This window comes from Pristis pectinata, chromosome 11, assembly GCF_009764475.1.
Source record: "Pristis pectinata isolate sPriPec2 chromosome 11, sPriPec2.1.pri, whole genome shotgun sequence".
NCBI classification, from domain to species: Eukaryota; Metazoa; Chordata; class Chondrichthyes; order Rhinopristiformes; family Pristidae; genus Pristis; species Pristis pectinata.
Genome location: NC_067415.1, coordinates 36221558 through 36248019, shown reverse-complemented (window position 1 = coordinate 36248019; position 26462 = coordinate 36221558). Strand labels below are relative to the sequence as shown.

The window sequence follows — 26462 nt, the reverse complement described above, 5'->3', positions numbered from 1 at the left end:
CAGGAACCAGTAGAAATCAATTCCATTAAAAGTATTTTAAAGGGGGATGGAAGCTAGACAGTGAGCTAAAGATGTAATCACCACGTTATTAATCAGAGTGCAGAGTTATAGGGTGCTCATGACACACAGTTAGGATTATATTGTGGAAGAGTTTGCATTCTCATATTTTATACTGTGTATGATAACATTATACAGTATTTCTTACGTGTCCTGGATGTTAAGTCTGTCAAATAACTCAGTAACTTTAAGCCAACAATCTATTCTTGACTTCCCAAATGGCTTACATTTTTTTAAATATTTTAATTACCAAATAACAAAATAAAAATAAATAATTGTGTAGAAAATATTTTATCCAATTTCTCCCTGGTACTTTCTACCAATAACTACTAATTAATTTTATTCAAGTAATAAAAAAATCTTTGTGGCAGAGGCTGATATTAGGATCATTGCTTTAATTATTATAGATACACTTCTTAATACAATTCATGATGTATTTGTGAAATTTGTGGACAATGCGACACATAGTATTGTGGGTTCTTTTATCCATTTACAGCAAGCAGAGGTCATTGGCTAGTTGCCCATCCATGACTGCCTTTCAGTTGTTGTTGGTGAACCTTGCTGCAATCCTCGTGTTGAAAGTACTCCCATTGTGCTTTAGTGCACGGAGATCCAATAGTTAGACCCAATGACAATGAAGTGAACGTGATCAGCGTAAACTTCAGCAGGTCATAGACAGACTGGTAAAGGGGGCTGATAAGTGGAAGGTCCAATTTAATACAAATGTGTGAAGTAGTGCACTTGAAGAGAAACAGCATGAAGAAGCAATACAATCTAAGGGTATTACTTTGAGATGGGGCAAAAACAGTGGGTATATATTCACAAATTTCTGAAGGTGGCAGGGCTACTTGAGAACAGGAAAACTTAACATTTTAAGTTAGGACTCTGAATACTAAAATTGGACATCATGCTGAACCTTTCCAAATTTCTGCTTGAGACTTAGCTGGAGTACTTTGTATAGTTCTGTACACTATACCTTGGAAAACTAAAAAAAAGTATTTTAATTTATATAGTGCCTTCAGGACATCTCCGAGTGTTTTACAGTCAAAGAACTGCTTTTGCAGTGTTGTTGCTGTTGTGAGAAACAAGACAATAAATTTGTGTACAGCAACATTCCTCTAAGGGACATGGCATTGACATATTTTAGTGAGGTAGGTCTAAGTACAAGCACTGACCAGGATGTGAAGGAATTCTTTGTTCTTCAGTTAGTACCCTGGGACATTTCACATCAATCTGAGAGAACAGACAAAGCCTCTAATTAACTTGCAAAAAATTGCAAATTTAGCAGCACAACCTTGGTAAGGCACTGGAATGTCAGCCTAGACTTTGTGCCCAAGGCTCTAGAGTGGAACTTGAACCCACAAGTGCCTGATTCAAGGATAATTGTGCCACCAATTGGGATAATTTGAAGTAGAATGTCAAGATCCTGTTAGTTTATGGAAACTTAATTATGTGCAGAGATTGGAGAAACTGGACTTTTTTTCCCCCCATTAGAGCAGGGAGGATAACAGGAGACCTAATACAAGCCTTTAATACAATGAGGGTTATGATAGTTTCTCCTATTTAGCACCAAATGACACCCTGGCTAGTAGGTCAATAACTATAGATTTAAAATAATTGGCAACATTTTTAAAAAAAGAGTATTTTTCAGTCAGAGGGTTAATGAAGTTCCAGACGTATTATCTAAAAGAGTGGTAGAAATAGATCCCTTGCTAAGTTTCAAAAGCCAATAGAAAAAGTAGTTGAAGTATAATTTACTGAGAAGCAGCCTGGAGTCGGACAGTTCTTTCGAAGATCCACTTCAGGACCCAATGACATCTTGTGACACTTTAAGATTCTAGAATTGTATGTCACAACTGCCACAATACACATTCTATTATACACCCCAAAATATAAGCTTGTACGATAAAGATGAACTCTTGATCTCGCAATCTACCTCATCATGGCCCCTGCACCTCATTTATCTACCTGCATAGCACTTTCTCTGCAACTATAATACCATAGTCTGCATTCTGTATTACTGTTCCCTTTGTACTACCTCAATGTACTTATGTTTGGAGTGATCTGTCTAGACAGCGTGTAAGACAAAGTTTTTCACTGTATCTTGGCACATGTGACAATAATAAACCAATTACCAATTAGAATATGATAATAAAAATTCAGATGAATAATCCATAAATAAGGTTACAGTATAACACATCTAATGAGGACACAAACATGAGTTTCAGCTTATAATCATCACACCATAAGCTGATTTCCTAGGCCAGAGACCTGAATTAAGTGACTCAGTACAGGCCATTCCCAAGTTACAAGCACCCAACTTACAGTCACCCATACATACGAACAAGCTCCCACAACATTATTAAATTCAAAAATCTAACATACATACATATGTTTATTCCTATGAATGGTAAAACTAGTTTCCTCTCTCTCTCCAATTTTAGTAATTGTTCTTTCTCATCAGTCTTACGTGTTTTGACACCATTCGTCACAATACCGTGGAGGTATAATTACCATATCGAGTGATTTTTGTGTATTTTCTGACTTATGGACAAAATAGACTCAAGGATGTCTATGAAAACAGAACCTGTTCTTTACTCAGGGACAGCCTGTATAAACAAATAAGCTGCCAAAAGCATAGAGTCAGGTATTTCCAGCACCATACCCAGATGATGCCAATGCTCATTAGAATCAGCACAGGTCCTGAGAAATAGAAGCAATCTGGACACATCAGCAGCTCACACACTGCTTCTCCATGTCATATAGGCTGGATCTCTTCCCTTTATAACTGTAGCAAGATGATTTTTCAGTTTTAAACACCTCTTCCCCACTTTCCCTTCCAAATTAGGTTGAACAAGACTTAACTGTGATCCATTCAATTAACATTTCAGCAGGCATACATATCCTGTTCTGGAGTGTGGTGTCCTATAGCAGAGGAGACATGAAGGTCAACATTTCATGATGAAGTTTGACTGACCTCCCATACCTTGCTTCTTAAATGTCTCCTTTACCATGTGAACTGAACCTTCTGCTTCCCCATTTGAAACTGCATAGTAAGAAGTGGTGCTTCATTCCATTGCTCCATGAATTGTTATAATCTAATCTGTGGCTCATTATCCAATAAAACTTCTTCTAGAAGCCCATGTACAGCAAATACAAAGTTTACGCTGTCTAATGTATATTCTGGGTTAGCACATATCCCCAAATGCTTTACCTCTTGCCACTTTGAATGGCTGTCAATTAATGCCGAGAAGTTGCCCACTTTGCTTTCACAATAATCAATACAGACCTGCTGGAATGGTCCTGTGGACCATTTCCATACCCGGTTGGGTGCTGCAAGCCTGATATACACTACATCCCCTGAATAGTCTTCTACATTTTTTTTGACGTCAGGCCAATGGATATATCCTCTAGCCACTGCCCTCACATCTTCCACGACCATGAGTTCGGCATGATGTAATTCCAAAATCTTCTTTTGCAATTCTTCAGTCTCACTACCCTGTGTTCTCACTTTATACAAGTCTGGTTGTATTGCATGTGATGAACTGGTTTCATGATTCAATCAGATCTGCATCTGAATCCATCCATCCAACTGATGTGTATTTATATAATTGTTTCAAAACCATTTTATATGGCTTATAGACTATAAATTCTGTTTTCAATATTTGGCTTCTTCTTAGTGTTGTCTTGACAAGGCATCCACCATTGTTATTTGCCTCGTTGCTCAATACTTAACATTGTGAATGTTTTGGGACCAAAGGATGGCCCACCACGACATTGTAAATGGCACCATTGTTGGATTAGTAAAGTTTGGTCATGAAATGGCCAACACCAGCTTGTGGTCATGGTCTTCCCAACAAAACCTCATAACTGAACATAATTGACAATAGCTCCCAGATGAGCATAATCTTTTGTGATCAGTATGGGTGGTGCCCACACCTTCTACTTCAAAAAAAACACCTCATCCTTTTGAAGGGCTCCTGTTCTTTGTCATTATCACCAAGGTTTCTAATACCACCGTCTGTGACAGGCCTGCCATTTTGTATTGTCTATCACATCAACAAATACTAGACTAGACCCCATTAACATTTAATTTCACGTGCTACATTTTTTACTTTCCTTGTGCACGAGTTTGCACCTCAGACTTACCACAATAATCATTAACTTCACAAATTCATTCACTCACGTAGTCACTCAGCCTCCTGAACAACATTGTCATCTTTAACGATGGTGATCCTTCATATCCTCATTGATAGTGTACAGCTCTTAATCTCTACTCTCCATCATGGAATGTATAGAATTATACATATGAGACACAAGTTAAAGCAATATGCGTGTAGCTTATTTAAGTGCTCTACAAAGACCGTCTCTCTGGAACTCTCCATAAACATTGTTGCAAACCAAAGAGTACTTACTTGTCAAAATCCACAAAGGGTCTCAGCCTTTAAGTGATAGTCATTGTTCACAATCAGTGTACCATATACTTTTCAGAGTGAAGATTCTGAAGCAATTGTTTGACTAAATACTAAAAAAAAACATATTAACAGAAGATGTAAAGGGAGTGAATTAACTAGCAGTGGGAAAAAGAGATAAATGATGATAGAATAAAGACCATCAAAGAAAGGATGAAATAGTGAGAAATACCTACTGAATTCAATTACATGTATCACCATCCTTAGCAAAAGGTTGGCAGAGTCTTTTCATAGCACCAATGGTACAATCAAGTAATTTAACCAATGAATGAAGGCACCATTTTGGATCATATAAAGATAAGTCTTTTGTAAACAAACTTCCATTTGCTCTCATTTCAGCACTGTTGTGGCTCAGAGAAGGTACAGAGCAGATAGACAGACAGACATGCTGTGGGATTGTTGGGGAAAAGAAAATGCAGGGATCTATCTGAGGGGAGGAAAAGGAAGGAAATTCTCGCAGTGATCAAAAAAGGAAGACTTCCTTCAGGAGGGAAGCAAAGCCCTTGGTGAGAAAACAGGGGATAGTAAGACAATGTATCATGTGGACCCATATGGTATTACATTCACCATATGAAAGGTGGACAAAGACCCCAACAGGAGAGTTAAGAGACAAGTAAGTTGCCATGGTTTTGGAGAGGTTACTTTTTTGATGAATAAGTGTCCCATTGAGGAGAATGAATAGTCAAGTCAAATCAAGTCGAGTTTATTGTCATGTAAGTATGGGGAGGTACAGATATAATGAAAAACCTGCAGCAGCATCATAGGCACAGATTCAGACAACACACAGTACATAGATTATACAAGACAGTAAAGAAAAAGACTGTGCAAAACAAGACATTAGTGCAAAAAAAAACACAATCAGAGACAAGTCCATGGTAGTGCTAGAGATGGTTCGTAGGATTAGGGTTGTGCAGGTCAGTTCAAGAACCTGATGGTTGTAGCAAAGAAGCTGTTCATGAACCTGGTGGTGTGGACTTTTCAGAGTCTTTTGTGTGAAAGATATTGGTATGTTATTGTCACTTGTACCGAGGTACAGTGAAAAACTTGTCTTGCATACCGTTCATACAGATCAATTCATTACACAGTGCAGATACATTGAGTTAGCACAAAGTGCATTGAGGTAGTACAGGGTAAAAACAATAACAGAATACAGAATAAAGTGTCACAGCTACAGGGAAGTGCATTGCAGGTAGACAGTAAGGTGCAAGGTCAAACAAGGTAGATTGCGAGGTCAAGAGTCCATCTCATTGTATAAGGGAACCATTCAATAGTCTTAAAGTCCAGAGTCAAAGGGTGGTTTGAGGAAGGTACGTTGATCTTAATCACTAAACTCTTCTGATCATATCCTAAATTATATCAAGTCCTGTCACTTAAGGACTCAAAGAACAACTGCAGCTCCCACCCAGCAATGTCTCAATTCTAAAATTCTCATACTTCTTTTCAAGTCACATCATGGCCTCATACCTTTCTATCCCTGTAATCTTCACCAACCTTAAAACCTTGCAAAATCTCTGTACTCCTCAGATTCTGACATGTTGCACATACCCACTTAACCACTCCATGATTCATCGATGTGCCTCCCATTCCATAGTCCCCAGGTTCTGCAATTCTCACGATAAATTCCTCCACCTAGCTAGCCTTTTCCTCCCCCTTAATAATGTTCTTCAAAAAAAATGCCTCTTAAATCAATATCTTGGTTATCTGATTTTACATCTCCTTACATGGCTCTCTATCAATTTTTGTTTGATAATACTCCTCTGAAGTATTTTATGATAATTTATTTTATTATAAGTGCTATATAAATGCAAATTGCTGCTGTAGTGGTGGAGGAGAGGTATTGGAATAAGGCCAGTGTTATTGAAGACTGCAGAGTAGGCACCTCAGATTAATGCTTTGTCCCAAAGATGGAATCTCCAATTACACAGGACTTCCTTAGTATTATGATGAATTGCCAACATAAATGATGTGCTCAGTTGTGTGGTGAACCAAGCCCTGAACATTAATCTTTCCGACTCAGGATAAGGTCCAATGGCAGAATTGTATTTTGCTCCCCCTATCAGTCAGTCAACATTCAGGCTCAGAAAAGGGAAATGGCCACCTTGGCACGGTAAAAAGTTACCGCCTGCTAGCTTCCGAAAACAGATCATTGGATCAAGGTGTTGAGCTAACATCAAAATAAAAATCGGATCAGAATTTGCTGAAGAGGATATCTATCTTTTATCACCCAATTCTGTTTAACAAAAGGTTTTTAAATTTTCTGTGAAATTGTAAAGAAAACATCCAAATTTTGGTCAAATCTCCGCTCCACAAGAATCCCACTTACTCTTTGTTTTATACTGGGCAATTAGTCAATTCTGGAAGGATGTCTATGTTGTTGAAGCCACATCGTACAGCAATTTGAAGGAGCAGAAAGGCTCTCTTACATTGAACACACCTATACAATCTCCTAAATGACTCAAGCATTGACATTCAATATCTAGTTCTTCATTCAAAGGATAAATAATATTTTCTACGTATGTTAATTTCTGACAAGGAAGGCAAACATCAGCCAAGTTTCACGTCCCATAAGTTTACTGATAGCAGGGAGTGCAGAACTGATCTCACGGATATTCCTCTGTACAATAACTCTATCCTGGATTAGTCCTGATCAGTTGTGCAGACATCAGCATAGCTTCATGTCCCAGAAATGTTGATATCAGTGGAAAGTACAGAAATAATCTCCTTTCTGAACCTTCCACTAAACAGAAATCAGGAACTGATTGCAGAAAATCTGTGGGACAATGAGTCAATACAGTAAGTGCAGTACGCACAGATCACTATAAAAATACTGGTTAAATGCAAAGAATTCAATATTTATTTAAAAAATATTCTGAAGGCAATATCTGGAGTGCATCAATTAAATATGTAAAAGCAACCTTAAAAGACATTATCATATATCTTGCTGGCAAAATTATTCATCAGCGTAGGGTATTCAAAGCTTCAAAAATAATTTAAGTAGATATCTTACATTTACAAGGCTCTGGTACTACGTTTCTCATAGTCCAGATTAGACCATTAATCATATACTAAACCAAGTTTTAACCCAGAATAGCCTTTTAATCCATTACTCAATATGCAGAAATAAACAGAGCACGGAAAGCATTTTTCCTTCAAATACAATGGAGACACTATTGGATTTACCTGCAAATGGCTAACACCACCTTCCTGGTGTTTCAGAGATCAAATCTGCTTTGAAATTTTCCAGCAAGCGTAAGCCAGACAAGCAGGGAAAGTATGCCTCTTGGAATGCTACCAGCACAGTTTACTGTTTTGCTTGTCATTTCTTTGTTCTCTTCACACTTGCCTCAGCAGCAACCATGCTGTTAGTGGGTGGGGCTTTGTCTGCATTCAACTTCCTGTTATCTGCTCTAAATAATAGCTCTCTCACACCCTCCTTTCACAAAACAGATGCCAGAGAGCTCCGGTAAGTGCATGCACCATAAAAATACCAGCTTTCTCTCACAGGCGTATGGCAAATGCTTCTAAGCTGCCTGCACAATCGGGCATTTCAAAATGACGAATGAGCACTGATTGACATTTGAGTGTTTCATTCTCCCCCACTACTTCAGAGCTTTAGTCTTTTAATGGGCTGGAATGGCCTCCTTTACAGGAGACTAAGGACAGCAGACAATCGCTACTTTAGGTTTGAATTTATAAAAACAGATGGGATTACTGCAGAATGTCGCCAAGTGAGTCTGAGCTGTTGTAAACATGTTCTTGAATAAAAGGTTGGAGGCAACCTTGCATATAGTAAACAAACGACACTTTAACCAATGTCGCAAAAAGCAAAAGAAAACCTGCAGGCACTGGAAATTCAAAACACAAGTGGAAAACATTGAAGACATTTATTAGATTGTGTATCCATGAAGCAAACAGATCGGTGAGCATTCATCAAAAGTGATAGTTTAATTTTTTGTCAAATACTGTACAATATAATTTGATATCTTTAACTGCATGCTTTAGATTTAATGTTGGTGCAGTACATATCCGTAACCTCCTCCAGTCTTATAAACCTACAGACTTCCCAATTTAATTCCTATCCCTAACACATACATGTCTTATGTACCCTCATTCCTCTATTCCTTCGCCCAGCTATCATGTTTCCAGCTTAACAACACAAATAATTTATTTGATCATTTTATCATTGTTGTTTGTGGAACCTTGTTTGTTTTTAAATTAAATGGACTATGGTTTCACAATGTCAGCATTTATTGCTCATCTCTATTTGTCCTTGAGAAGGTGATGGTGAGACACCACCTTGAATTACTGCAGTCCTTCTGGTGAAAATCAAAAAGAAACTGCAGATACTAGAAACCTTAAATAAAAAAACCTGAAAATACTCAGCAGTTCAGGCAGTCAAACCTACTGAGTGTTTCAGCTTTTTCTGTTTTTATCCTCCCTAGGATGACTGAGTAGGGAATTCCAGGAGTAGGGAATTCTGGGAGTTCCCTCTAATAAATGAAGAAAAGATCTTGTAATTCCACATCAGGATGGTGTGTGGCTGGGAAGGGAACATGCAGGCACTGATCTTCCTGTACACCTACTGCCCTTGGCGATAAAGTTCAGAGGTTTGGAAGTCACTGAACAGCCCTGTTGAGTTGCTGGAGTGCATCTTGTAGATGAGATACACTGAATCTTCATTACATAGCTGGTGGAGGGAGTAAATATTAAGGATGAAGGATTGTTTGCCAAACCATCAGGTTAGCTTGCCCTGAATGATGTCAAGCATGTTGAATGTTGTTGGAACTGCACTCATCCAGACAAGAGGAGAGTTGGTTTGATTTTCAGTCCTGGTTTGTACATTTTAGATGGTGGATGGAGTCAGAAGGCAAGTACATTGCCACAAGATAAGCAGCCTTTGACCTGCTTTTCCAGCCAGTGTTTATATCTAGGGGTGGTCCTATCGTTTCTGGCAGTGGTGACCACCAAAACGTTAAAGGTGAAAGACTAACATTGGTATTGCCATTGAATGTCAAAAGTAGGTGGTTCAACTCTATTTTGCTGGAGATGGTCATTGCCCGACACTTGTGTGCCCAAATATTATTTGCCATTTATCAAACTATCCCCACACCTAAATGTGGACATAGACTGCTTCATTATCTCAGCAATTGTGAATGAAGTTAACATAATGCAATCATCAATGACATTCTTACTTCTGACATACTGGGGGAAAAAAGCATTAATAAAATGGCTGAAGATGGTTTGGTCTAGAGATGCCCTGAGGAATTCCTGTGGTGATGTCCTAGGGTTGAGATGATCAACTCCAAACCTACAATTGGTATGATGCCAGCCTGACTAGTTTTCCTTTTGATTGCCTTTGACTTTGTTTTTTTTTTGGTTTTTTTGTGACTTCCTGATGATCTGATGCTTGCCGTCACCTTTACCTCTGCTCTAGAATTGAGCTCCTTTGTCCATATAGAATGCAATCTGGAACTGAGTGACTTTATCAGAACCCAAAACAAGCATCAGTAAGGGGGTAAATTCTGAGGTGACAGTACCATTGTTGACACATTTCATCACCTAGCTGATGACTAAGAGTATTGAGAGTAGAAGGACTGTGTAATAATTAGCTGGAATAGATATCTCCTGTATTTTGTGGGTAATAATTTGCTGTGCCCAAATTGGCTGCTGTCTTTCTTGTGTTTGACCAAGCTCCAAGCCATCATTAATGATACACTCAACATTCACAAGAGAAAGGTTCTCCACCAACCTGCCCCTGCTGCACATCACTGAACCCCAACAATGAAGGTTCAAGGTGAGAAATTAGAAAATGTGTACCACTTACTTTATCTCAGGAAATGCAGCAAACCTCAGACATTAATGAAAACAAAAGTGGATTCATCACTGTGCCAGCATGACCTCTGGTCAATTGAGGAAACAGATGTTTGAAAATCAAGACCAAAGATCTGGAACAGATCTCCTGGGCTATGGGCAGCAGTGATCCCTGCCCTACATACCTCTGGGATTTTGACTACCTGCAGCAGACACCTCAAGACACTGGAAAGATGCCACCAGTGCCTTCCCTGCAAAGTCCTCCAGATTCACTGGAAGGATAAGCAAACCAATGTCAGTATCCTCTCCCAGGCCAACGTCCCCAGAATTGAGACCCTAATTACACTCAATCATTACGATGCCAGAGTCCCAAAACAGATTCTCTACTCCAAGCCCTTTCACAGGAATTGCTTTTCCAGTGAACAGAGGAGAAGATTAAAGGATATGCTCAAATCCTCCTCGAAGGAATGCAACATCACCACCGACTCTTAGGAACCCCTGGTCCTTGACTGCTCAAAGTGGAGAAAGGTCATTAGGGGTGATGTTGAGAACATGTATTGGGAGCACAAGGAAACATGCGGAAACATCGGAAGGAGTGCATCAACTCAAAAACTAACCACCCGCCAGCCCTATCAGGCACTTGGAAAAGTCAGCAGTTCCCTCATTAACTACCTTAGAATCAATGAAACTGGAGTGGAAGCAAGTCATCCTCAACCCTGAGGGAATGACTTAGAAGAAGATGACAACAGTGACTTTACATCAACAGTGCTTCATTGGTTGCATTAAGCTTTGGGACATCCTGAGATTGTGTGTTCAATACGAATACTGTAAAGTTATACAGTATTCTTTTGGTTTCACTCTTTAGAATTTGATTGTTTCTTCACCCCTTTCATATAAGATCCACTTTAAAATTCACTTTTACCAAATCTTAATTTCAACCTTTTGTTTTACTTGGTTGCAATTATTTTGAGCTGTGCCTCTATGACGTGCTGTATTGCAAAGATACGATGTAAGTGTGAGTTGTTAATGAATGCTGGAAGAATAATTGGGGTCAAACTGAAAACATGCTGAGAATGTATACCTGTGGTATTTCCATCTGGCGGTATCCATGCTGTGTTAGTTCAGCCTAAGGAGCACAGAGTACACAAAATAAATTGGCAGGTTTATTTTTAAAGTGAGATCATCAGAAAGAACCTTTCACAGGCAAGGAATAAACTGCTGGAAGAACTCAGCGGGTCGAGCACCATCTGTGGAAGCAAAGGAATGGTCAACGTTTCGGGTCAAGACTCTGCATCAGGACTGAGAGTTTAGAAAGAAAATAGCCAGTATATAGAAGCGAGAGGGAGGGGTGAGACAGAGACTGGTAGGTGATAGGTGGAACTAGACAGTGGGCAGATTCAGCCAGGTGGAGAGGGGCGAGTGGGGAAGTGTTGAGACAGAGGCTGGTCATTCCCACACCAACCTGTCCGTCTTTGGCTTTCTCCACTGCCACGGTGAGGCCAAATGCAAACTAGAACAACAACAGCTCATGTCCTGCTTGGATGGTTAGAAACCAATGGTATCAAAACTGAATTTTCCAATTTCAGGTAACCCACTCCTTGTGTTCCCGTCTCACTCCAACCAGTCCATTCAGGTTCCCTCTCACTTTGTTCATCCTTTGCATCCTTCCCTCCCTCAGTGCGTAGACTCATTACCCTCCATCAGCCAATGACCCACATACCTATCCACTGGGTTTCTGCTCCCTTGGTCCACCTTTCCTATCCACTCTCCCTCCTCACATGGTTCCCTCCATTCATCATCTCTCCATTAGCTGGTTCTACTTCTCACCTACCAGCCTCTGTCTCTACCTGCCTCCTCCCCTCCCTCACCCAGTTCCATCTGCCTAATCCTTTCTCTCCCTCCCACCCCCCAATCTGTTTCCACCCATCACCTACCAGTCTCTGTCTCACCACTCCCTCTCGCTTCTATGTACCAGCTACTTCCCTCTACACACTAACTCCTGATGCAGGGTCTCAACCTGAAACGCCAATCATCTCTTTGCCTCCAGAGATTTGGCTTGACCCACTGAGTTCTTCTGGTGGTTTTTTGCTTCATATTCCAGCATCTGCAGTCTTTTGTCTCTCCAGAACCTGTCACATTCTCAAGACCTCGCGAAACACTTTACTGTCAACAAGCTACTATTAATATGTAACCCATGATGTAATGTAGGAAACAAGGTAGCCAATCTGCATATAGCAATTTTCCACAGCAAAAGTATGATAATATTCAGATAATTAGTTTCAGTAATATTCAGAGAAGGAGAACTATTTGCCAGCTCGCTGGAGATAACCCCCTATTCTTGGTCAGACTAGTGCCACGTGATATGAAAGGGCACACCTGGCATAATATGTCTTCCAAAAGATGGCACCTTCAACAGTGCAGCTATACTGCAGAGCAATGACTGCCCAGGTTTCACACTTGCATCAACAAGCTTGGTGCAGCCAATGCTAAGGCTCTGTGGGGAAGGACCACAGTCAAGGCTCCTTCTGCTACTGCACATGTGGGTGGGGAAGCCCCTCGAACAATGAAAGGGGTATCACCTCAGGGAGCCACAACAGTGGCAATGGTGCTGTGTTTCTGTGTTTCTTTTCTTTAAGTTTTACTCTACTGAATGTAACAATCATGAATGTTAAACTTCTGTATTTTGCACTGTACTCTTCCTTTGTATATATTTTTTATTATGAATAAAATCTATTTTTGAAATTTAAAAAATCAACAAACAGAAGTGGGACAGGAAGGGCATCAGGAATTGGAGACCCATTTCACTGTTGAATGGGGACTATAAGATCCTGTCCAAGGCCATTGCCAGCTGGGTCAAGTCTGCTCTGGGACAAATGATCCACCCAGACCAAACCTTTGCTGTACCTGGCAGGAAAATCTCTGACAGCCTTGCACTGCTCAGGGATACCATTGCTTATTTTCAGGACAGAGGGGTAGATGCCTGCCTGGTCAGCTTGGACCAAGAGAAGGCCTTTGACAGGATATCACACACGTACATGATGGACGTGCTCTCCAAAAAGGGTTTTGGGGAGGGAATCAGAAATTGGATCCAACTGCTCTACATGGATACCCGTAGTGCAGTCCAAATCAATGGATGGGAGACAGATAGTTTCCCCACCACTCTTCTGTCTTGTTTGTGTGCTGCATAGAAACCTTTGCCAGTTCCATGAGGAAGGATGAGAGCATAAGAGGGGTGACGTTGCCAGGCAGTGGAGGCACAAGTCAAAACTTCCCTGTACATGGATGATGTCGCCGTCTTCTGCTCGGATCCACGGTCAGTTCACAGATTGATCAGTATCTGCAACCAGTTTGAGTTGGTGTCGGGGGGCCAGAGCCAACCGCAGGAAGAGCGAGGCCATGCTCTTCAATAACTGGTCCAACCGATCCAACGTCCCCTTCACTGTCAGATCCGACCACCTGAAGGTGCTGGGGGTCTGGTTCGGAGGGGCTGAGGCATGCAACAAGAATTGGCTGGAGCAGATTGGGAAGGTAAAACAAAAATTGGGTCTGTGGATACAGCATTCTCTGTCAATAACAGGGAAGAACTTGGTCATTGGCTGCGATAGGCTCTCAGGGCTGCTATACTTGGCTCAGGTGTGGCCTGTTCCTCGCTCCTCTGCCTCGGCAATCACCCGGGATGTCTTCTAGTTTATCTGGGGTCCAAGATGGGGTGAGTCCGACAGGTCATGATGCACAAGTCCCCAGAGAATGGGGGCAAAAGTGTACCCAACATTGCCCTCATCCTGATGACCACCTTTGTGTGTGGCTGTATCGTGCAGGCTGTGGATCCAAAATACATAGGCACTAAGTGTCACAATGTGCGAAGGTTCTACCTGTCCCTGGCATTGCAGAAGATAGGCCTGGCCACATTACCGCGCAATGTCCCGGTCAGCTGGACATTACCATACTACCTGTTCTTGGTGGAAGAGTTCTTCCAAGCAAACACCTTTGACCACAAGTCCATCAGGCAGTAGCCAGCACAGATTGTCCTGCAGACACTGCGGGGCAGGGACACTATGGATACGGTGAGGTGGTTCCATGAGCAGACTGTCCAAACCGTTTGGCAGAACGCCTCAATGCCAGATCTCACCAACAAGCACTAAGACCTCGCTTGGCTGGTGGTGAGGGGGGCCCTCCCTGTCAGAGCTTTCCTCTACAGACGACATATCACCCCAACACACACTGCCCTCGGGATGACTGTGTTGAGGAGGAGATGGTCACCCACCTCTTGGCAGACTGTGGATTTACTAGGAGGGTGTGGAGATGGATGTAAGGATCCTCATCTCCATTCATCCCAAGCAGCTGCATAACGGAGAACCCTCTGATCTACCAGCTGTCCCCAGAGACACACACAGAAACAGACATCAAGTGCTGCTGGAAGGTCATTAACTTGGTGAAAGATGCTCTTTGCCCTGCCCAGTACTTGTTGGTCTCCCAGCACAGCGAGGTGTCCATAAGGCAATGCTGCCGACTGGCTCATTCTGGCCTGCAGGAATACGTGCTGAGGGATGCACTGAAGCTCAGGGCAGCCAATGCTAAGGCTCTGTGGGGAAGGACCAGAGTCTAGGCTCCTTCCGCTACTGGGCACAGGGAGGCTGAGTCTGGTGGGGAAGCCCCTCAAACAACAAAAGGATGTATCACCCGAGGGGTGGGGGGCCACATGAGTGGCAATGGTGCTATTGTTAAAAAAAAATTAACACCGCTGAATGTATTGAACAAATGATGCTAAGAATGTAAAGAGCTTTGCACTGTTTTTTTTCTTTTTGTATGTATATTTTATTATGAATAAAGTTTACTTTTGAAATTAAAAACACTACAGGCTGACCACAAGTCCATCAGGCAGAAGTTAGCATGGAACATCCGGCAGGCACTGTGGGAGAAGGACATGATGGATTCTGTGGAGTGGATCCCCAAGCAGACTGTCAAAACCATTTGGCAGAATGCCTCATTACCAGAACTCACCAACAAGCACCAAGACCTCGATGGCAGTGAGAGGAGCCCTCCACATCAGATCCTTCCTGCACGGTCGGAGTCTCACTCCCAACAGACCCTGCCCCCTGGTTGGCTGCCATGAGGAACCTCTTTGTAGACTGTGTGTTTGCAAAAAAGGTCTGGAAAAGGATGCAAAGGACCTTCTTGAGGCTCATCCCGAGCAGCTGCATAACAGAGGATTTTCTGATCTACGGACTATTCACATACCAAGACAGGCATCAAGTGGTGCTGGTAGATCATCAAATGGGTGAAAGATGCACTTTGGTCTTTCCGAAACTTTTGGGTTTCCCAGTACAAGAAGACATCTGTAAGGGAATGTCCAGACTGCAGGTGTTCATGCTGAGGGATGTACTGGTGCAGCCAACACAAAGGCTTTGAGGGGACGGACTGAAGCCTAGAGTCCTTCTGCCACTAGACATTGAGGGGCTAAGCCCTGTGTAAAAGCCTTACAAACAATAGAAGTTTTGCAGTGTCCAAAGGGAGCCACAGAGGGTGGCAATGGTGCTCTGTATACAGAACGTGCTCTCACTACAAATATATAGTGTTTTCGGTTCTATGAATGTATAGACTGAATGAAGCTATTAATGTAAAGAAAGACATGCACTGTTTGTTGTATTTCTTGCATATCTCTTTATGAATAAAGTTTATTTTGAAATTTAAAAAAAGCCACCAGAGTGGCTCTGGACCCAACATCCTCTAACAGAAGCAAGAATACTGCCAAGTGATCTTTGGTTAACACCATCAGGCTTAGATAAAGGTCAATATTATATTGCTGCTGTTAGCTCAAGGTAGAAAAGAGAAACACCATTAAATCAGGTAAAGCAGAGATGTGGAGTTTTAAAAGAATGTAAATCATAGGAGAACAGAAGGCAGAGGGATGTCACTTTACGTGTTGGCACAGATGAAACAAACCCCTACTGCTCTCACACAGAAATAGTTTGGTGCTAATCAGAGAAAAAAAAACTACTACTTGCTTTTTCTCCCCAGCTCTTAGAGTAGCCAACTTCTGTTTTTAAACAACATAAATGAATCACATGCATTCAGTTTGGTTATTTATATGTTCATGTTGTTTCTGATAGTAATAATTGTACTTCTGCAACAATTTACAATTATCAACAGCAATTTGTACATTCAATCATTAACTAATAGATAAAACAGACTAAAGAAGGAATAACATGAAATCATAATACTTATTCTGGAGACCAGAGTATCTTCATTAATTTGTTTTCTTATTCTTCTCAGGCTTTCTTTGAATTCAGAATTGGGAATTTCCTCTCAATGCCAAAACTGAAACAAATCTAAACCTGATCTCCAGTTTCACGAGAATGTTTTCTGTGGGTCATGCTTTAGATTTGGGCATCTACAGGGGAACATTCACAATGGGACAAAAATCTAAAGGGACTGGGAACAATTGAGGGGAAATGGCAGAGAGTAGTGGGGGGAGGGGGTTGTTTTACACCTTTGAATGTCTCTAAAGGGAATGACACATTGGAGGGTATTAGCATGTGGAAGAGGATTGAACGTTACAGGAAAATCAAGAGAAGGAACCTATGCTTAGAAATTGGATTTTTACATTGATCCATTTCGTGCCAAAGCCAAAGAAGACTCCCCCCCTCCCCCCACTCCCCCAGGAGAAAATATCTAGGAGTGGTCAAAAAGTTATTTGAAAAAGCATTAGGGCAGTTTATTTCCAGACTGAAATGCTGACTGAACCAGTATGGTTTTTAAGGAGATCGATCTCAATTCAATGTATCTTCTGACATCTCTGTTACACAGTGGCACAGCAGTTAGTGCCACTTCTTCACAGGTGCAGTAATCCAGCTTTGATCCTGACTTCGGGCACCGTCTGCGTGCAGGTTGTGTGTGTGTTCTCCCTGTAACTGTGTGGGTTTCTCCTTTTTCCTGCTACATCTCAAAGATGTGCTGGTAAGTTAATTGGCTCCTGTAAATTAGTGTAGGTAGCTGGCAGGAGAATCGGGGTGGGGGGCATGTGACAGTGACTAGGTTATGAGAAAATGGACTTGCACTTCTGGGAGCTAACATTGACTCAGTAGGGCAAATAAGAAAACTTCATTGTGCAAATATAAAGTCATACGCCCATGGCAGCTGCTGGCACTGCTGCAAAGTCTGCCATTCTTCACCTAACAGTATTGATAATGTTGTGCATTTCATGTGAACATATTTGCACTAAACCTTGATTGCCAAGTGATATTGAATGTAGCTTTTCCTGTGAAAATTATTGCCCTACTGCAGTGGAACAGATGATTGTGAAATGATTAGATTGATGCTGTAGCTGTCGTGTTATTTTGGCAATGTTTGCATTTCAACTCCAAAATGAAGTTGATTATGATCCTTATCCCCTGCTTTGCTCCTACAGTAATTATCATGGCCACCTTTGTAAAGGAATTCTGCAAGAGGTAGAGAAATAAGGGGGAAGTGATACGATGAGATAAGTTGTCCCTTCTCTGAGAGCCCCTTTTACATAAGGGATTGAAAGAGAGAGAATTAGGTGAGAGCATTAATGAAATGTGACTGCTTGTACAGGAAAGAGTGACACCAAATTGCCCAGCTGTTGAAAGATGAATGAACAGTGCTTCTACTGCTGATACTTCATCAGTCCTGCCCATCTGTGCACCTTCAAATGCTCAATTGGTGCAATGACTTAACAAGAACCTCAATCAGATTCTCATGGGTTTTTTCTCATCACTGAATGATTGTGGGCTTCAAAGGCTTGAAATGTTGGCTCCTCAGTGCATTTCTCTGCCCATTTATTACCATTGCACTCAGCTGTTACTAACAAGAGTCTAAAGAGCTTAAGATTTTAACAACGTTTAGACCTGCAGAGTGGACCTGATCTGAGGAAAGTGCATTTTGGGTTGAAATTAGATTTTTTTAAAATGAACTGCCATTCATGTGAAAATACAGAAATATTTTATTAAGTTATTTCATCGTGTTATAATCAATGCTGGCAAACTTGCAAAATAGGGCATGTGAAGAATATTATGTGTCATCTGGACTCCTGTGTTCCATATTTGCATGTAAATTTGTAAATGTCATATGTACAGGGGATGTAATAGTCATTATATGTGTGACCTAAACATTCATGTTAGTTGTGTTAATCTGCAATAAAGTGTAGGCCCATATTTTGAAGCTCATGGTGTCCTCTGGAGATTATTATAGATGCTACTTAACAGCACTACAACACTAATGTACAGACTAACTTCAAATACTCCACAATTGGCAAAAAGTTTTCCAAAACAATTGATGAGTATCAGCTCTGCAATAACAATAGTAGTTTGAAGAAGTGTTTGAAGCACACACCAAGCATCGATGATCAATAGTACTGGCAACAGGAGCTCAGACTCCATAGCTGGGAGGAGAAAGTGGCTTAGGATGTCAAAGTTGTTCCTGAGCCCAAGCACACATCAACTGGTAAACCTGTGCAGAAAGTGTCAATTAAAATAAAAAAAGACATACACCAGTTGTCCGCAGACCAGGGAGAGAGATGTTAATAAACAGAAGAATGGAACACACAGAAGTGAGCATAGCGTAGAGAAGTCTAAAGTGTTGCAGTCTGATTGTTTAGGCCAGAAATGAGACAATATGAAGGCTCAGTATAGGTTATACATGCACCCTATCAGTGTGCAATCAAGCATTTGCTTCCCCTACATTGTAAATAGATGAGATGCAGGTTTTTTTTGATGGCTAACAATGTTTTCAAAGTAGAGGACCATGTTTAAAACATGCAGTCAGTGAATACTACTTTCAGAGTGCATAAAATGCCCATTGACAGAGACTGGCTGTGAGACGTGGTACATGCTCACTAATCTGGTAGACCCACAGAATGCCAAAGATGTTCCATTCACAAAAGCCCTGCAGAAATTGGAGGCTTATTTTAATCCTCAGACATCTGAAAAAGCTGAGAGTTACAAGTTTGACATAAAGCATCGAAGAATAAGGGAAACAATCAACGGCTATATTGTTGCATTAAAAGATTTATCCGGGCATCGCAACTTTGGTGAATTCTTTAACCATGTGCTTAACTGACAAATGGATTCAATACAACTTGTCACACACGCAGAAACTTATATTTAACTTGGCTTGCGGGAATTTCAATTTGACAGAAATGGCAGCAATAAGCTCCAAAGAATGTTGTCCATCACCAGGTGCATGGATGATGGCAGCTGACCGGCTTAAAGCAGCAGCAGAAGCTCCTTGCCTAAAACAAGTTCAGCGCAAGAGGATTGCAGCAGGTAGCAACTGTTTGCCACATTTGGTAAGGATCCCCAGACTTATCTAAGCAACAAAGTCTCATCTTCAGGAGCTCAATGACGTTCCTCCTTTACTTTCCTGGTGCTGGTATGGTTCTTGCTGCATCTGTAGCTTGCTCGTGTCATTAGACAGAATATTGGTGTGAGGAGCCAGGGAAGTAGATGATAACCCTTCTCCCCCAGGATCTGTCCCTATGGGCAGTACTGACTGCTAAAAATAGTTGGTGGCATCGATGTCCTCAGGATGAAGGATTCATCCATGATTATCAAAAAAGGGACTTCACCCATCAGGAAATTCATCTCATGATCAACAACCTGCATATGAAGGGAATAGAAACCTTTCTTGTATCTAAAGGTCTGGGTTATTAAAGGGAATCATTTTGGGCATCTATGTGCTTATAACATAGGAGGTCACTTGGACCATTGAGTCAACGTGGCTCTCAGAGCAATCCCATTCCTCCCCTTATTTCCCTAGAACCTGTTCTCTCCCACATGCCTAATAACTCCCCTCTGATTCTCCAATCACCCATGTACACTAGCGGTAATTCTTTTTGCAGTATCTAATTAACCTAGCAACCAACACTGCTTTGGGATGTGGGAGGAAACTGGAGCAAGTGATCATGGGGTAACGCGCAAACTCCACACAGCAATGTAGGTCAAGATTAGAACCAGGTCACAAGTGCTGTGAGGTAGCAGCGCTACTCGCTATATTCAATGTGTGCCTTCCCTCAGGTCGCTAGTGCATGAGCTGCCATCTGGTCACCATTGAAACCAAAGTAGATGACATAATCTTCTTGTAAATGCAGCTCCTGGTTGATCTCTCTGATGCCACGGGAGACACGACAGAGATTGACTGCAGCCACATGGTGATCTGTGGTGATGAAGTTCAGGGTCAATGTGACCTTGACCTCCACTGCTTAAGCAGTCCAGGCGTCACATGGTCAAAGGTCTTCCTGCAGAATGTCACAATTTTTTTGGTGGTGATAGCTTTGACTAGAAAATACAATATTCATTAGAGAGGTCCACATAGGAAGTGGTGTCTCTGAAAGCTCTCTTGGACTAGGCTCTTTGCAAATGTCTTTGCCTCATCCCCAATTCACCCTGAATGGCCAGTCATGTACAAATGGTATTTTCAGTAATGGATTGTTGCTAATGGTGTCACTACTGAGGTACCCATGAAATGAGTATCTGAGCAACTGAAGTCTGGAGAAAGCACCGACTCCCAAGCTGAGTATACTCTGTGCACTTTGGTAGGCGTCTGACCAGCCCACAGCAAGTTCCTAAGCTGCCCGCTCGGCTCTCCCAGTGTTTGTAGTGCTACTTTATATGGTGAGAAAAGTCAGGTGCTCAAACATAGATTACAGTCAGAAGTGCCGAGTCCAGTTTCATATTTGTTACAATTTCACCCAGTGCAATCTACTCAGGATAGAGTCAAAACTGAGCTGCATAGTACCCAAAAACAGGTACAATATACTCCAATGTCTATATTCATAATGTTTCAATCATTGTTAAAATCAGTTGAGGTAGCTGCTAACCCGCAGTTTAGTGAGCACTTCAGATCTAATAGTCATTATTGGTTGGATTGCCCTATTCACTCCCCAGAGGTTCTGTAGAGAATGACTAACTGCCTGTTAACTCATTCCTGACTTCCACATTACACAAGTCATGGTCAGATAGCACACATCTGACTTTCTGCTCTCCTGCTGGGCTCAGAATCAAGTCCAAGGCTGGAAATTAGATGTGATGAGCTGAGGGGCTGGACACATTTTGTTCACAACGCAAAGCAGTCCCATTTATTTGAGGAGGGTCACAGACCTTAATTAAAAATGTACATACAGGCAGGTGGATCGTTTTATTTTCTTTATTTTAACTAATTTTAATGTTTCTTTCACAAATCTGCTTTAAGTTAACTTACCTAAGTAACTTTTATGATTTTAATTATTTAATTTATTTTGAATTTATTTTAAATGTTTGAGACATTTAGAAATGGTTTAAAGGCCTTTGACGGCAATTGAATATCAAAAGATGAGAATCAGATTTATTATCACTGACATATGTCGTGAAATTTGTTGTTTTGTGGCAGCAGTACAGTGCAAGGTATAAAGAATAATATAAGATCAAAAATAAGTAGTGCAAAAGAGGAATAATGAGGTAGTGATCATGGGTTCATGGACCATTCAGAAATTTGATGGCGGAGGGGAAGAAGCTGTTCCTGAAACGTTGAGGGTGGATCTTCAAGCTCCTGTACCTCCTCCCTAATGGTAGTAACGTGAAGAGGGCACGTCCTGGATGGTGAAGGTCCTTAATGATAGATGCTGCCTTCTTGAGGCACCGCCTCTTGAAGATGTCCTCGATGACAGAGAGGATTGTGTCCCTGATGGAGCTGGCTGAGTCTACAACCCTCTGCAGCTTCTTTCAATCCTGCGCATTGGAGCCTTTATAACAGGCAGTGATGCAACCAGTCAGAATGCTCTCCACTGTACATCTGTAGAAATTTGCAAGAGTCCTTGGTGTGCCTTCTTCGTGATTACATCAATATGTTGGGCCCAAGGTAGATCCTCTGAGGTGTTGACAGCCAGGAACTTGAAGCTAATCACCCTTTCCACTGCTGATCCCTCAAAGAATACTTGTGTGTGTTCTCCGGACTTCCCTTTCCTGAAGTCCATAATGAATTCCTTGGTCTTGCTGACGTTGAGTGTGAGGTCATTGTTGAGACACCACTCAACCACCTGATCTACCTCACTCTTGTACACCTCCTTGTCACCATCTGAGATTCTGCCAACAACAGTGGTGTCATTGGCAAATTTATAAATGGTGTTTGAGCTGTGCCTAGCCACACAGTCATGAGTGTAGAGAGAATAGAGCAGTGGGCTAAGCTCGCATCCTTGAGGTGCGCCTGTGTTGACTGTCAGTGAGGAGGAGATGTTACTACCAACCCGCACTGTGGTCTCCCTATAAGGAAGTTGAGGATCTAGTTGCAGAGGGAAGTTCAGAGGCCCAGGTTTTGAAGCTTGTTGATTAGTACTGAGGGGATGATGGTGTTGAACGCTGAGCTATAATCGATAAACAGCAGCCTGACGTATGTCTTGCTGTTGTCTAGGTGCTCCAAAGCAGAGTAGAGAGCCAGTGTGATTCTGTCTGCTGTGGACCTGTTGTGGCAGTAGGCAAATTGAAATGGGCCCAGATCCTTGCTAAGGTAGGGAGTTAATTCTAGCCATGACAAACCACTCAAAGCACTTCATCACCTATGTGAGTGCTACCGGGCGATAGTCATTGAGGCAGCTCACCCTGCTCTTCTTGGGCACCGGTATGATTGATGCCCTTTTGAAGCAGGTGGGAACCTCTGACTGCAGCAGTGAGAGGTTGAAGATGTCCTTGAGTACTCCAGCCAGTCGATCGGCACAGGTTTTCAGTACCCGGCCAGGTACACCGTCAGGGCCTGATGCCTTTGCAAGGGTTCACCCTCTTGAAGGATGTTCTGACGTCAGCTGCCGAGACAGAGATCAGGGTCGCCGTATGCTGTGGGGATTCACACAGGTGTGATGTTACTCTCCCTTTCAAAGCATGAAAAATCATCAGGATGTTTTGGGGGTGGGGCCTCAGGATCTGCCATTTGATCCACATACCCCTCCATTTTGCAGGACAGCCGTGAAGGTCATGTCTGGAGGATATTTGAACTCATGGAGCTACAAAAAATAAACTGGCCACAGGAATAACGCAGGAGGCAAGTCAGATCCAGCACAATCTGTCCCTGCAGTTAAATGTGAAATTGCTGTGAATGGCAAGGTCAGAAACAATACTGTGGAAGAAAAGGTCTCCTGCTTCAAGTAGAGTCTTTCAAATAATTAAACAATAGCAACATTTAAGAGGCATTTAGACAGATGTATAAACAGACAGGGGATAGAGGGATAGGGATACGTGCATATGGGATTAGTTAGATTGGCGTCATGGTTAGCCCAGACATCATGTAGGCCAAAGGGTCTGTTTCTGTGCTGTACTATTCTATGTTCTATGATCATTAACTGTGGATCAATTAAATTTGGATACAATTAAGAGGCCAGAATTGGAGAAGTGAATATATTTTGAAGGGTTGAACAGCTGGAGGAGATTTCAGGGATAGCGACTAATGAGACCATGGAAAACTTTGAAATCATAGATGAGAATAAAGCAAGTTAATATAACATGACAGAAGAAAAATTGCATTAAGAATTTTATTTAAGATGAGAAAAGGTAACTTACTTCATTAAAACATTCAAAAGGTAGGACCCTGGTAATTAAAGGCAATTAGCTCAAAATCCATAGCAGGAAAAATGCCTAAAGGCAATCAATGGAATGTTATAAATAAGCATTGGGAAAAAAGAGGGTCAATTTTTCTGCTTGCTATGCATCTATGCACATTTGTTCATAAGAGGTAGCATGCTGGAAAAATGCTGAATATTTGTTCTGTTTCTCTTTTGCACATCACGTGCACTTCTAATGGCACAGGGACCAGCTGAGAGGAAGTCCTGTCTGAAACAGAACAGAGGTTTATAATGTGATGCAAACACTTTCCAGGTGCATTTCTAGCCATTACACAAGTACTACTTGATTTCCGAATCTTGTTAATATAGAAAAGGTGACCAAGGTTGCTGAGCAAACAGCTGCTGGCAGAACCTTATTTAAAGAGCAGAGTGAAAAAAATCAATTAATAGTTTTAGGCCATTCCAGTACAGATGTACTAATATTTCTTTTCTTGTTCCCCCCCCCCCCACTCTTCTCTATGCTGCCAATTAAGCTTTTGTTCATGTTTTCCCTTCAAAACTTCCTGCAGTGCTACTAGTGGAGTTGCTTGTGAGCTTTTGAAGTACAAGAAAATCAACCAGGCAATTCAGAATTCACTGGAGGTGCACTGTAACCTTGTGGTAGAAAGTTCATGCTTAAATCTACAGATGAAGGTGCATACATTTCTCTTTGGCAGAGGCACCAGTTCTCAGGCTCACCTGCAGCCACAGGCCCAGTGACACAGATGTATTGGACCGGATCTTGCCTCCCCAATTTCTCCCTGCCCATTCTGAAGACCTGCCTATGATCACCCCAAACTCATACTTACCTGGTCCAGATACAGTAGACCAGTCTCACTTCCCAGACTCCAGCCAAGTGATGTAGACAGTGGGAGGGTGTACAGTGCTGTATTGGGAAGCCCCACCCTGAAAATGCCCCAATAACACTGCAAGTTAGTTTTACGGGCTACAAAAAAGTTGAGTGATTTTAGTAGATTGTAAATGACTCTGACTCTGTCACCTTCCCTTAGATTTATCTGTGAACATTACTGCCTAGAAATTGAATTTGCTGTGCAGGTTTTTTTTTAGGCATTACATGCTTAGGAATTGATTTTATGCTGAGTAGATCGTGCTAGCAGTCATTTTTTGGTGAAATTGTGACAAACTTCCAATCCAAGACAGTAGATCTTGGCAGCAGAAGCAGAAGAGCAGTGAGGAGATGTGGAGCTCCAGATAATGAAGCTATCGTCTCCCAGACAAATACTGACCTCATTTCCTTGGGAAATCTTCCCTCCACGGCAGTTAACCCTACACAGCCCACTTCTACCTCCTGCCCAAGACCCACAAACAGTATTGTCCTGGTAGCTTCATTGATTCAGCCTTTTTTCTCCCAAAGTACTTATTTCTTCCTACTTTGACTCTATACTTTCTCCCCTTGCCAGTCCCTTCCCATTCACTTTTGTGACACTTCAAATGTTCCAGTGTTCTCTGGCACTTTGACATTCCAGTTTTGTGATCCCAACTGACTCTTCTTCACCACAAACATCTAATTTCTGCACCTCCACCCTTCACAGAGGTCCAACCAGTCATTTGCACCACCAACCACATTCAACTGGCTGAACTCATTCCTGCTTCTTTATCTTTGTTCACCCCAATCAAAGGAGTGGTAACAGAGACTAACGTGGGTCCAAGCTATGCCCGTCTCTTTGTGAGATATATGGAACATTTCAATCCTACACAGTCTCCCTGCCTTTTCTGGTACATTAATGACTGAATTGGAGTTGCTTCCTGCACTTGCATAGAACTCAAAAATATCATTACATTTCCTGCCAATTTTCACTCTGCTCTCATTTCCACATGGCATACACCTAACTCTTCCCTTCCCTTTCTTGACTTGTCTATCTCTCTCTCAGCTGGCAGGTTAACCGGCAATATCCACTACAACTCCACAGACTACCACAGCTATCTTGGCAAACACTTTGTTCCACACTGCTTCCTGTGGGATTGATATTCCATTTCTATGAATCCATCGTATCTGTTCTAATGACAAGACTTTCTACAGCAGTGCTTCTGAGATGTCTTCCTCTCTCCATAATTGTGACTTCCCCTCCATCATAGTTGACAGGACTCTCAACCAATCCACAATGTTTCCCATACTTCTCCTCTCACCCACTCTCCTCCCAGCCAGACCAAAGACAAGAGTCCCCCTTCCACTCATCGGCCTGCACAATGCAATTTCTGCCATTTCAATGAGATTCCCCCATAAGACCCGTCTTCCTCGCCCCTTCTCTTTCAGCATTCTAAAGGAACCGTTCCCTCCATGACTCCCCTTCTCATACTTTCCCAATGCAACTGCAGGAGATTCAAGTACCTGCCCTGCCACCTCTTTCCTTCACACCATCCAGGGAGTTTTTGGCTTATGATGTTGCTTCAATGCTTATGATGTGGCCTCCTCTGCTTTGGAGAAACCAAATGTAGTTTGGATAACCACTTCATACAGTCCACAGGGGTAACCCTGAGTTTCTAATTACATGTCAGTTTAACTGTCCATCCCACTCCCA

At 41.9% G+C, this 26462-nt stretch overlaps 1 protein-coding gene across 3 annotated transcripts in view; it reads right to left on the bottom strand.

Annotated features, from left to right (window-relative positions):
- Positions 1–26462, bottom strand: part of LOC127576222 (beta-galactoside alpha-2,6-sialyltransferase 2-like) — a 158261-nt gene that overhangs the window by 59719 nt on the left and 72080 nt on the right. Inside the window, exon 1 of one of the 3 annotated variants that reach the window (XM_052026657.1) lies at positions 7710–7871. The exons of the other annotated variants lie outside the window; for them this stretch is intronic. The gene's annotated coding sequence lies outside the window, so the exon portion shown is untranslated. Of the gene's footprint in view, positions 1–7709; positions 7872–26462 lie in introns of those variants that run through there. 3 annotated transcript variants of the gene reach the window in all.